This window comes from Ooceraea biroi, chromosome 1 (assembly GCF_003672135.1).
Source record: "Ooceraea biroi isolate clonal line C1 chromosome 1, Obir_v5.4, whole genome shotgun sequence".
Lineage (NCBI taxonomy): Eukaryota > Metazoa > Arthropoda > Insecta > Hymenoptera > Formicidae > Ooceraea > Ooceraea biroi.
The window spans coordinates 8,756,334-8,769,283 of NC_039506.1; positions in this window are offsets into that span (position 1 = coordinate 8,756,334).

Below are 12,950 nucleotides of genomic sequence, written 5' to 3' on the forward strand. Positions count from 1 at the left end.
TCCAAAATTGGTGGGCTCGAACCGGAAGCAGTGGTTTAAGAAAGTGCTGAAAACATGAAAATGCAGAAAGGGCATGTGCTGATAGGCATCGGAATGATTCATACTTGCTTAGCGGATAATGACAAACTCGCTAAGGGATGCTAATTAAATTACAATGCGGCTGGACAAGCCCGTACATTGCATCGTCACGATAACACGAAGTGTGTGATGCATTAAAACAAGTTTGCGCTTAGGATAGCAGAACTCCACCATGGCGATTCCTCACACAATGTAAAACCAGTCCGTGAGTCTCGTGCCTTCTGCCGGTCAAAGACACTTTGCATGATGTATATGCGGCATTATAGAAGACTAAACACGTTTTAATGCTCTTTCTATGTTACACAGTTTTAACAATTTTAACGGATAAATTTTTCAAGATGGTTAGAAATTGTCTATGGTAGAATTGAGACAAACGCGCGATAATTAATATTATTACAATCGATTTATTGTCACGGATACGTGCGTTCTTTCGAATTTTCATACAGAATCATTTGGAGCGCTTTCGATCGGTCATTACTGCATCTCGTGAAATTAAATAAAAGTCGCGAGACACTTTCGTCGATCTCCTCAGAAACCGAGATCGGCGGGGCGTTCCAGCCAGTCGTGCCAGCGGGAATACCGGTTACCAGTGAGCGCAAAAAGTTACCGAGGAACGCAAAGTGCACGCGAAGGTGCGATATGAAAAAAAATGAAGTGTCTACATCGTCGTATACCCCGAGACGATCTCCGACGTCTCCCTGCCCGTCGTATTCCCGCGCGCCGATATGATTTTCCCGTTTACGACGGCGTAAAATAAAACCTTGTGTCCACGTCTCCGTCCGTACGCATGTACGTACGTCCGTCCGTGCGTCCGTCCGTGTCTCTCAAGTCGTCGCATATATGCAACGGAATGCAGTTATATCTCGACACAGAGTCGACTTCGAAAGCGCGACTTCGCTCGCGCGGCGCAAAATCGGATGAAGTGTTTCACGTGTGGAGAAGCGTACAGCCGCGCGCAGCACGTAACGACCGAGCAGAGCGCGTACCACGGTTTCGCATTTGTAGATGCGAAAAAACAGGAGCAGATATACCACGTACGTCGGTCCGTCCGCGGCGGAATCGTGTTAGGTGCAACACCGTGAAATCAGCTCTCGATTATACGTGGAAGCGCTCGTAGTCTCTACGCTCGGAGCGGTTTTTTACGGGACACCTCGACCCGGTTACGTCAAGTGAGGACGAGCACGCTTGACGGATGCTACCGCGCGTACATTATCCTACGAGATGGTACCGTTGTACCGTACGCCGCTGATATTAGCGGAATAATACGCTGCGGACACGCGGGCCATTAACAGAGTGTTAATGCGCTCGTATTTTTCGACTGGCAAACACCGTGGTCGAGCGGCGTGTTCATTAGGATGGAAGTGTATAACTCATCCACATACTATAGTAAGATTTCTACAAAAAAATTTGGAGAATGACATTTTCACGAACGATATATCAAGCGTCGTAGTAGACGTCGTAGTCGAAAGTTTTTCCATTTAAACGTGCCCTGCGGGAAAATTTCCAGATTCTTCAAAATGCCCAATTAACCGGCCACCGATTATTAATGCAGCATCAACGCAAAGTGAAAGGAAAGCCGTGCAGAACGAAGCTTCGCGCATTTGTATAAACTGCTTGACTTTACAATATCGATTCGCGCGACATAAAGCCGCTCCTCCTTTACGAGCGACGTTCGATTTCAACCGGTTGTACGTTCGCCTTTTTACGATCTTACGCACGTGTCGCGCTCAAAACGCGGAGGGAAGTTAATGCGAACCCGTGGTGATTTTCGAACGTCATAAACGTCGCAAATTATCGTAATCGTAAATCGCATTATTGGAGAGCACACGAGCTGTACGTTTGCGCGATAACAGTCGGCCATGTTTGACATTGAGATCGAAATCGCCGGAACGACCGGGCACGCCGTTCCCAGTCGCTTTCCGTGGCCTGATCGGTACTTATTTACACTGTTCTCGATCCTAAGTCAACAATCGTCGAAAATACTTGCGGCGGTGCAACAATGCCTGCTCCATGCGTCGGCATCCAGCTGCAGCACGTACAGGCATTTCTCATGGGTGTTTCGTCACTCGTCATTCACTTCTGTTCCCGGCAGTAAATTGGGGAAAATGCGCGATCATCTGAGTGCTCTCCTCCATTAGAATCACAATGCGGCGAGATCCAGCGCAAACAAACAGTACCCCAAAAATCAGATTCGTTTATATAACGAATTCTAATTGATTATTGTGGTGGCCGCGTTGTAACGACACGGCTTAATGCCTTTACGGTACATTGTGGCATAATGAGACCCGGCAATAAAGCGGCTGAATATGGCGCGCCGCATTCTCCAAGCAGTTTTCTCAGCCTATTGTGGTGGTATATCAAGCACGTCGCGCGACGTTTAACCTGACATTCAAGAAATCGCCTGTAGCGAATCGGCGGAGTTTTGCGCAATTCCATGGAAAACGCTCGGAAAATTTTGTTCGTATATACGCGCCGTTTTATTGGTGTTATCATGCACGGTGATAAGACTGGTAAAGGCGACTAACGCAGATAAACCGTATCTTGTATTGTATCAACAATTGCAAGTTTATGAACGAGAACGTGCTTTGTGTTCTACGAAGTGAGCACGCGATTTTTATCGGTTCTCATTAGCATTCGGCTGGCATCGGAAAGCTTGTTAACAACATAGAAATAAGATAATAATAGGATAATTGCACCAACAATAGAAAGGCAAAACGCGTAACGCGATCGTAAGATGTCCGTACGAATTGAAGCAAAAATAGCCGTTCGGCTGTTACTGTTCTTTGCAACTTCAGGGAGAGCCGGCTCTCGAAGAATCTACCTGCAGCGTGCTCGAGCGCATCCTACGAGTCGCATGCTCCGTTAATTACTAATTAAGGTAATAATAGAGCAATACTTGTTCTGGATACAGGAATCGCTGTAGTGATCTCCACGCATCATTGACCAATGATCAAATAATTGGGATCTTGTAATGAGAGAGAAAAAGGGCAAAAGGACTGAAAGCTCGGATAATTGTGTGTGTGAAGCTGGCGTATCATTTCGTGGAAAATCATTAATTATTGAGAGTTCTGGCTCCCTTTTTAATAGTTCTAGAGTTCCTGATAGGTTAAACACATAGTTCTGGCCATTAAAGCGAAAAAATCGCATAGTGCAAAGTGAGACGCCAACTTCACGCAGCGTCTCACTTTGCCCTGCGACAGTTTCCGCCATAATTCCGGCTAGATTTTAAAAGATCTACAGTTCTACATGAGTTCTAGAAAGAGTTCTAGCGAAAAACATTTTTTTTCATCTTTTTATAATTATTAAAGCTAAAAAATGTTTAAGGGAATGACGACTGGTTAATTTCAGAGAGTTCTGTGCTTTATGAAATATTTCTCGTGTAGTTCTGAACATATTTAACCATTTTCCAAAGAGTTCTGAATGCAAACATTAACAATTATTTAATAAAAAATTTTTATCGTCGGAAAAAGACGTATCTACGGAGATATATGTGTAATAATCAGATATATCAGGTAATAACGATTAGATAATTTTTAAAAAAATTTTCTAATCGTTGTCCTGTCAGAACTCTTTGGAAGGGCATTGTACATGTCCCGAACTATATGAGAACTGTTTTAGAATAAGCAGAACTCTTGAAAATCGACCAGCGTCTCACATATACCTCCGTAGATACGTCTTTCTCGGACGATTAAAATTTTTTATTAAATAATTGTTAATGTTTGCGGTCAGAACTCTTTGGAATACCCTTAAATACGTTCAGAACTACACGAAAAATATTTTAGTCTTCACAGAACTCTCGAAAATCGACCAGCGTCTCACATATATCTCCTTAGATATGTCTTTCTCGTACGATAAAAATTTTTTATTAAATAATTGTTAATGTTTGTGGTCAGAACTCTTTGGAATACGCTTAAATACGTTCAGAACTATACGAGAAATATTTTAATCTTCACAGAACTCTTGAAAATCGACCAGCGTCTCACATATATTTCCGTAGATACGTCTTTCTCGGACGATAAAAATTTTTTATTAAATAATTGTTAATGTTTGCATTCAGAACTCTTTGGAAAATGGTTAAATATGTTCAGAACTACACGAGAAATATTTCATAAAGCACAGTACTCTCTGAAATTAACCAGTCGTCATTCCCTTAAACATTTTTTAGCTTTAATAATTATAAAAAGATGAAAAAATATTTTTAATCTAGCCGGAATTATGGCGGAAACTGTCGCAGGACAAAGTGAGACGCTGCGTGAAGTTGGCGTCTCACTTTGCACTATGCGATTTTTTCGCTTTAATGGCCAGAACTATGTGTTTAACCTATCAGGAACTCTAGAACTATTAAAAAGGGAGCCAGAACTCTCAATAATTAATGATTTTCCGCGAAATGATACGCCAGCTTCACACACACCGGATAATTCAAGGAGACGAGAGATAGTTTCGAAACATGTCGGAGAGAAATTCAAGAAAAAAAGGACATATTATCGCCTCGAGTGTTGCTCCATGCTCAAAAATACTGATGATTATGATTATAGTGATCGATTAAATTTAAAAAATTGATGCGCTCGCTAAGAGTTACGTCGGATTGAATCCTGCTGGTCTAGATCATCAAGGCGACGTGCCGCAGCTATGAATAAACAGCGCTTTCGATTATTATCCTGGAAAACCGTTATCTTCGGAAGAAAATACGAAGCCTCTTTATGTAATGGCAATAAGACAGAATTGATGAAGGCCGAGTGTTTATAACCGCTTTTTCAGCAAATACGTCGTCAATCCGGTCTTCTAAAAGAGCTCCAGAAAAATGCAGATAATCGCGGAAGGTGGAGATTATCGCGGATGTTGGAAAAAATATCGCAGTAACAGACGATTGCAGATAAATGAGTTCGCAGATCTCGCGTGTGATACACGCAATTGCTGAACCTTTTTCGTGCTGTAATACATTCTGTGACGTAGCGCCGAGCTTATGCATCATTTATGCAGATTTGTTTAATTCAGGTTCAGATCGACGAAAGGGACATAATGCACGCGCGCGCGCAGGTCGGCTATTGCAATGATCGGCAGGACTCTCTAACCGGTAATACACGGCCTTATTTCAGTCAAGGACTATTGGCTTTTTTCGAGATCGCCACGACTGATAGCGGGATTTTCTACAGTGACGCTGGTCGGGTTTGCTGGACCGAGGAACGAAAGAAAGGAACCGGACCCTACGCTGAATGGCGAACGTTGTCAAACATTATCATTAAACCTATCGTATGGAAATGATGTCAATAAAGTGGTTCGCAGAAATAGAAACCCACTGACAAAACAAAAAATTAGGTATCTGTGGTCAAGTCGCACTAAACGCAGTACGAATTGCATTATAATAATTTTTCAAGTTAACTATCTATTCTTGTGATTTACGAGTGACGTGATATTTAACAGTTCCGTAGCAACTTTAGACACTTTAAACGCATATTTTTATTTGTTTAGATAAGAATATGGGATTTGAATTTACTACAAGGCTTGCGGTTCGTTCTGCAGCAGAGTTTTACGCTTCTACCTTTACCGACGCGATCAAGTGAGAAACGGGGTTAAAATGTAGGAAAGTAGAATGACAAACTCGGTCTTGTAATTAAATCAACGTTCCTTTAGCGGGCATTATCGACGAGTAAGTTTCAATGGTGAAGCGAATAACATACTATGATCGAAGGCATTTTCGTAATATCCGAGCAAAGATACTCCTTTAAAAAGAATCCAAAAAAGCAATTCAAAAGACTAAGATGAAGAAGATAAAGATGGTTCGTCAAACTTTACGTTATCTTCTGGCCATTCGCTGATTACGTCATTTTTCCGCTTAACGGTTTAAATGAAGGGTGTGTCAAATGCCATCCTTTACCGCGAGGATACTGAACGAAACTCTTGTTTGAAAAGTGGAACTTATGTTGCAATCGAAAACGCAGTACTACAAGAGCGTGGTCGCTCGCGCCCGGAACAATAATTCTCCAGCAATCGTTCACGGTTCGCGGATGTACCGGCCGTAATGACCACTCTGCTCTCCATAGCGTGTCATCGACATTTGCAGAATCGCTCATTGTCACAAATGGCTCGAGTGCCCTGGCACGCATCATCGGTCGCAAGAGTACAAGAGGCCACGCGCGCGAGTTCATGAAATCCCGCTGCTAGATCAAGCGTTGTTTAGGTTTATTATCAGTGCGTTGCGAGTGCACAGCTTGGAACTGGTCGCGCGCTGAACCATCGACATGACAATCACTCACTTTCACGCGACAAGCATGGTCTTGTATTTCGCATGTTACGTAACGCCCATCTCGACGCTCGTAATGGAAGCAAAGTGGATTCACGTATCACGAAACCAGAAACGGATTAACATGCTGTATCTTGTGAAAATTAATTTTGCAGACCTTGAGCGTGCTGTATCCTTTAGCGGGACGAATTTCATGCGAGAATTTCAACCGTAAGATCCGAGAACGAGAAGAAAGCTGCAACCGAAACATTGGGATTAGCCTGAAGAGATGTCAACGTCAACGTCAACCAGTGAAAAATGCTCGTCTCCAGTGGTCTTTTACAGAAAATTACACGGACAGGCTTTGGGAACGAAAGTCGTTTCGCGCAACTCTCTCCTGTCTCTTGCTCGTCGCATTCGTTCTCTATCCGATAAAATATGGGAATCAGAGTGGTAAATACGACGTGCACACAATGTCACGAAATAGATAAATGATCAGTTTAACGAGACGTCGAACGGGCAGAATTACTCGGCGCATTACTCGGCGGCATTTATCCATCTAGAAGCTACGAAGAAGCGCCTCGGAATTCTATCGCGCGCACCGTTAACATCCCTCCGTTATATCGCGCATGAGAAACAGGAGAAAAACTGAGAAGGCGTACTTCCGTGCATAAGTGATAAATACAGCGCGCATCTCTGGCCGGGTCTGATCGAGTCGTGCCGCGGAGTATCTTCGTTCCTGAATAGCAATCGCGATCCAGTAATCGCGTCTTTCCAAGGCATCTGCTCCGATCGCTTATTACCGCCGCGAGGTATATCGCACGTTTCTCCGTGGATTTACATGCGTCCGCTTTTCACGATTTACAGCGTTTAGAGGCGCGCGGCCGATATCTCCCGGCAGTACAGCTTCCCCGTCGTCCTTCCCGCGCATAAACGGCACTCCCACTCCTTGAACTCGACGCTCGTTCCCCCGTTTACCTCCCCTTTCGTACCGATTCCCAAGATTACGGGCCAATCGTCGATTATACCCGCTCTGGAAGCTCGCAATTTCAATGGCTATTGCCTGCCAACAGGAATATTAATGCGAAATGGATTACCCAGCTCTCTCTCCCTTTCCTCCGCCTCAACGCCACCTATTATTCCCGCTCTCTTTCTCTGTTCTTTCTCATTCTTGGTACGAAGGACATCCGGTTGCGATGTCCACCAGTATATTGGCACGCCACGCACGAAATGGAAGAACGACCGGACAGAAACGTGACGGGGAAAAATCTTCAAGATGAACCAGGAGCAGCGTAATCGCTTGTCATTCCTGACTGAATAATGCCGATCGAATCGATTTAATGATACATGCTGCTTTTCGCTCTTCCCGGTTTGAACGAGTGATGTTGAGTATCTAATTGATACCGTCCAGAGTGATCAGAAAATATAGAGTGTATCAAAACTGAAACAGATTTGCATATATGCTTTAAGCGAAGTATCGCAAAATGATAGAGATTTTCTTCCATTGTTACTGAACATCACGTGTACAAGACCAAGGCTGATTTATACACGATAACCAATCATAGCCTTTGAAAATGATGATTTCCCCACGTAGGACAACCTAAGTTTACGATCATATGGGACAGATACATCGCGTAATTCCGCATAGATGACCTGGAAAACGACTACTGATCTTCGCGAGAGAATTGGAACGTGTTCCAGTCCAACTGGATCCTCTATCTAGTAATCGAAGAGATGCAACTAGGAGAGCTAGAAGCCTACATTCGCTGGATGCGAGTTAGTATGGCAGTTTCGCATAATCTTAAAGGGGGGACCTCCCGCGGTACGCTCTTAGAGCAACACGCGGTTTCAAGGCAAATGGCGTTTCACCTACGCTCATTTCGTGCGGCCCCCTTTTTCACACTGCGGCAGCATCTTTAAATTCGTAAAATTACAGCTGTAAAAAATCCTCACAAAACGGCTATGGCTATTATGACAGTGTCGTAAAAATAGAAATGGATTGTTTTGAGAGGAAAACTGATATCGTAAATTCTGACCGAAACTGACGTTTCGCAAGAAGTATTTGGATGAAAAATGTGCCTCTCTTGTGAAATAAATATACGTCAAGCTAAACAACTATACCAGATGTACCAGAAACCAAGACAAATAAATTTTTGATTTCAGCTTTCTTTATTTCAAAACGTGAGAAATTCTATAATAAGCTTCAGTAATTATAAGACGTATCCGATTTAGCAAATAAATCAATGTGTATGTCTAAGAACCTATTCGAGGTTGACTAAGCATAGAAACTTAAATCTTCAAAGGCGGATATCGAAACACTAATCCTCTCGTGAAAAGAACGTTAATCTTTTGGCTCTAGTGTAGTAGTAACAGGTCGTAACTTGTTCATAACGTGGTACTAACGTACGAACAAGTAGTTCCAGGTGATATCTTGAAAACGGCCGCCGTAGAAAATAAAGTAACTTAATGCGACAAACGATTCTACACGTTAACTTTCGTTTTTGTTTCATTGTCGCAAGTAAAAGTTACAGGTATGAAATTTATATCAATCGGCATTATTATTAGTCGTACGCCTACGCGGTATAATCTTCTAGCATCATCCATATAATTTCCAGGTCGTAAGGTTAACAGTATCGATGCGTCATTACGTAACAGTGATATGGAGATAGTCAAAGGGCACGATGGAAAAAAGGACTCGTACGCAATAACTTTCACCATAGGCCCTTTCACGAGGGGTCACGATCCGAACAGGACTGCGATCGAAGCGTTTAGTGATGGTATTTTAATAAGCGTTAGGTTGGGGCTTCCTCACAAGAGTGTCTTCGGTATGTGCGGCTGTCCAGCCATAATTACTACAGGTAGCTACCTGCATCGATGGCCGATAGTCGTGAGAGACTCTTCATACGGCAGAATTCTCAGTTCTTAAAGGTAGTTATGTTTCATTCATGAGGGAGACCTTCGATTGCGTATTATACAAGTGCCTGAGGAAAACGAGTGCAACCGTGCTGAACTTTTGTTGTTCCCGGCACCGGCTTTGCAATGATTTTTCACGCGTCGCACCGACAAATGCGCTTGTCAAGGCCGGCCGTATCACACCGCTTAACATCTGCTGTCAAACATGCGAACACTCGCGCTATAAATTGCGCAATTCTCTAATTATCAGCGGTCGTATGAACGCAAGTCACTCGTTAATCTATTGAAAGTGATATATCCATGTGTACATGTACAGTCTGCGTTTTCAGATTTTTACAAATAGTTTAGATTTTCTCAACGTCCATAGATAAAAGTCCAAAATATGTAAAAAAATAGCTGTGTAAATAGATATTAATAAACCAATGCAAGCGTGTACAAGAAAATTTATTAGTTTCATGATTGAAACAGTACTACACTAACTGTGTGTAATATAATATAATATAATATAATATAAATTTTATGTGTGCTAAAACGTTTTATTCTAAATATAATATTTAATAGTCCAACTATATCTTTCCCTTTTATTGCTCGTACGTTTATCAAGTCGACCACGCGTACGTTCGCGTAATTACATTCACACATTGCTGATGTAGTTAACATTCGTAATCTGATCCCGTTACCAATATACTGACACGTAGATTAATTGAATCAATTTTCTTCCGCTCCAATTCACGACAAGATCGTGAAGAAGACCGGATAGTGAAATTATTGTGCATTAAGTTTCAACACGGTCTTGGACCAAATGATATAAAACAGTCAACGTCTCTCTTATTGGTCGTATATTTAAATCGGTCGATTACTTTCTTGCATCAGTGATACGTTCAATATCGGTAGTCCAGTACCGTTATTAGCGTCCTCAAGATTTTAATTGATTTTCAATCTCGGCATAAATACAAGAACTAAAGTAGCGTAACGAGCACGTTCTGAATTTCAATTTAAGACAAACGCATGTTTTAGCTTGAGGCTTGACACGAAATCCCTCATATTCGTTCGTACATTTTCCAAGTTCATTTCTTGAAATGTACCTGGCGCATAATTATACACGCATATTCTGCTTGTACCATTCGCGATTTAATCCCGCCGCACCATGTACACCTGCTCGGTAATTTTAATAAATTCCCTCGCGCTCCGATTCACGCGAGTGCGCGGCGTGGCGCGGCGCGCCATCACGCCGACATCACGCGCTTGTCCACGCCGCTCGCTGCCCGTGCTCTTCGAAGAAGCAACCTACGGACGCGCCGCGGAAAAGGTCAAGGCACCAACCTTGGTATCGACCTGGTGTCAAGGCCATCGCCGCGCCGCAGCGCGCGCAGCCGACGCGAGCGTGAATTATTTAAAAAAAAGAACTCGAGGGACTCGCGCGAGTCAACAACCTGTTCAGCCGAGTAACGACCGTCGCCGATTATAACTCGCGAGTGCGAGCGCCCGGTTCGAACGCGCGATCGCCTCTTTCGGAAGCAAGTCGCGCCGAGGACGAAACAATGGAACCGAACCGGAAAATCGGTTCAACGCACCAGCCGGTCGTACGAGAAGGACTCCTCGGGAATGCCGAGGCTCGCCGTTAATGGCACGATGCGTCCGACTGCATCGCGTGCGAATCGCGCACTCGAGCATGTATCGATGATTTTTTGGGGTCGCGTCGGGCAGCTTTTCGCAAAGGAGAGCGCGAGTGCGCGCGTTCCGGAGATCCGGTAAGGATCGTTATCTGAGATTTGCCCGTGCGCGAGAAGAGCGTCTCGTTAAAATTCACGCTGCCGTTTCCTCCTCGCGGAAGGTGGTATGGTGAACTCGAGGTGAAGTCCGAATCCGTTACGGCCGGAAGTTTCCAGCTATCCCGGAGCGCGCGTCGGCCGCGCCGAATTTTTCAGCACGGCATTTAACTGGCGCGCGTGCGTGCGCGATGGCACGGAACCGCGCTCGCGGATAATTGCGAACGATTCGTTCACACGGGAATTAAATCGAGCGCACTCGCAATCATCGACCGGTGTTGTCGGGGAGTCATGCGAGATCACGAACCGCGCGAGATTTTCGCCCGCGAGCGGAGAATTAACTCGGAGAGCTGGAGCGTGAAACGTGGGACAGACGCGGGTTCAAGTCGCGTTATGTAATGACCGTGTCTCCGGCAAGCAGCACGTGGTATCGGAGTGTTGCACTTTCAAGAAAAACGGGGTGAGAGCCCGTAGCAATGATAGGGCAGGTGTGAACGCGTTCGCGAGCGGGCTTCGCCGAGGTAATCCGTCTAGAAACCTTCGCCGGGTGAGGAAGAAAACCGAAAGGGACGGTTGAGCCTGGCGTTGCCACCTGGCGCGAGGCGCAGGTGTCGGCAGGAAAAATGAAGGAACTTAGAGGCTGATATACCTGTAGCTACGCAAGTCCCCACCTGTTGATACGCCGACGAGGATGGCCGCGCGACTCGGTTGTCGTTGCTATGCCGCTACTGTGCTCCGTGGAAAGGCCGGTGGTCCAAGTAGATGGCCAAGTCCGTGGAGATGTCCGTGCTGGAGAACGACGAGCACGATGAGGACGTCCGGATTAATGAAAACCCGACGGGAATGACAGAATCAGCACACCCACTGTACATTAACACCACGTCACACGACGGAGCGCTCTCTCCGATCGAAGAATCACGTGCGAGGGAGGCTGGTTGTCTAACCTCTTTTTTTTCTTCTCACAGTTAAATCTCGGAGCGCAAGTTCACCGCGGCGTCGACGTCGGCCGGCGCGAGCCCCGCACGATCGACGTATGAACGTCTTTGGCGTCTCGTGGCGACCACGATGCCGACAGGAGCACAGTCATCCTATCGGCAGATTCGTAATGAAAGACGCGTTCCGCGGTCCACTCCGTGCGAGTGCCGATACACGACTGTTGCCGAAGTTGGCCGACCGGGTGCCCGAGCAGGGTGACCGAGCGCTGCCGACGTCGCACGAGGATCAGCGAGCGGTGCCGAGCGCGGCCGATTCGACTGGATGGAATGCGCGCGGCGGAAACCAGCCGGGATCGGAATCGGGATCGGAGCGCACAGTGCTCCGCCGGTTCGAAGGCAATCCAAGGCAAACGACCGCTCTACCCGCTCTTCGTTCCACCACGCCGTAGAGGCTCTCTCCTACGACTGTTATAATCTATGTCTATTATCCCTCTTCTCCGTTCCTTCGGCCCGCGAGCGTGTGCCCGTCTCGCTCGCTCCTCGGCCGCGTTATTCTTCGGCGATACATCGGCGCGCTGAATCCGCGCCGATTCGAGCCGAGGCTTAATCGGTTTTAGGCTCGTCCTTCCGTTTGCGAATCAGCGATCGTCAGAAATTTAATTAGCGGTTGGATGCGCGACGCGTTTATTTTCCCCGTGGTGCTTTTGGTAATTTATGCGCAGTCTCCTAGCGTTAAAATTTAATTAAGAGGAACTTACTGGCGATGACATTAAGAATGAGAAATAAACGAGAATTAATTTGTACAAATCATCATGCTCGTTGCAACGTTGCAACGTTATGAGTGTGTGAGGAATGATTTAACGTCAAGAATAAATTTTGCGCTCCCTACAAACCGTGCGAACCATGGTCTACCGCATAAAAGTAAGATATTTCTTCACGGAATTGTACAATTTGCATTAATCACAGCGAAATTTACGAGGAAACAAAGAGAAACAAAGCGACGCCGTGATTTACAATACAATAAATGCTAAATGA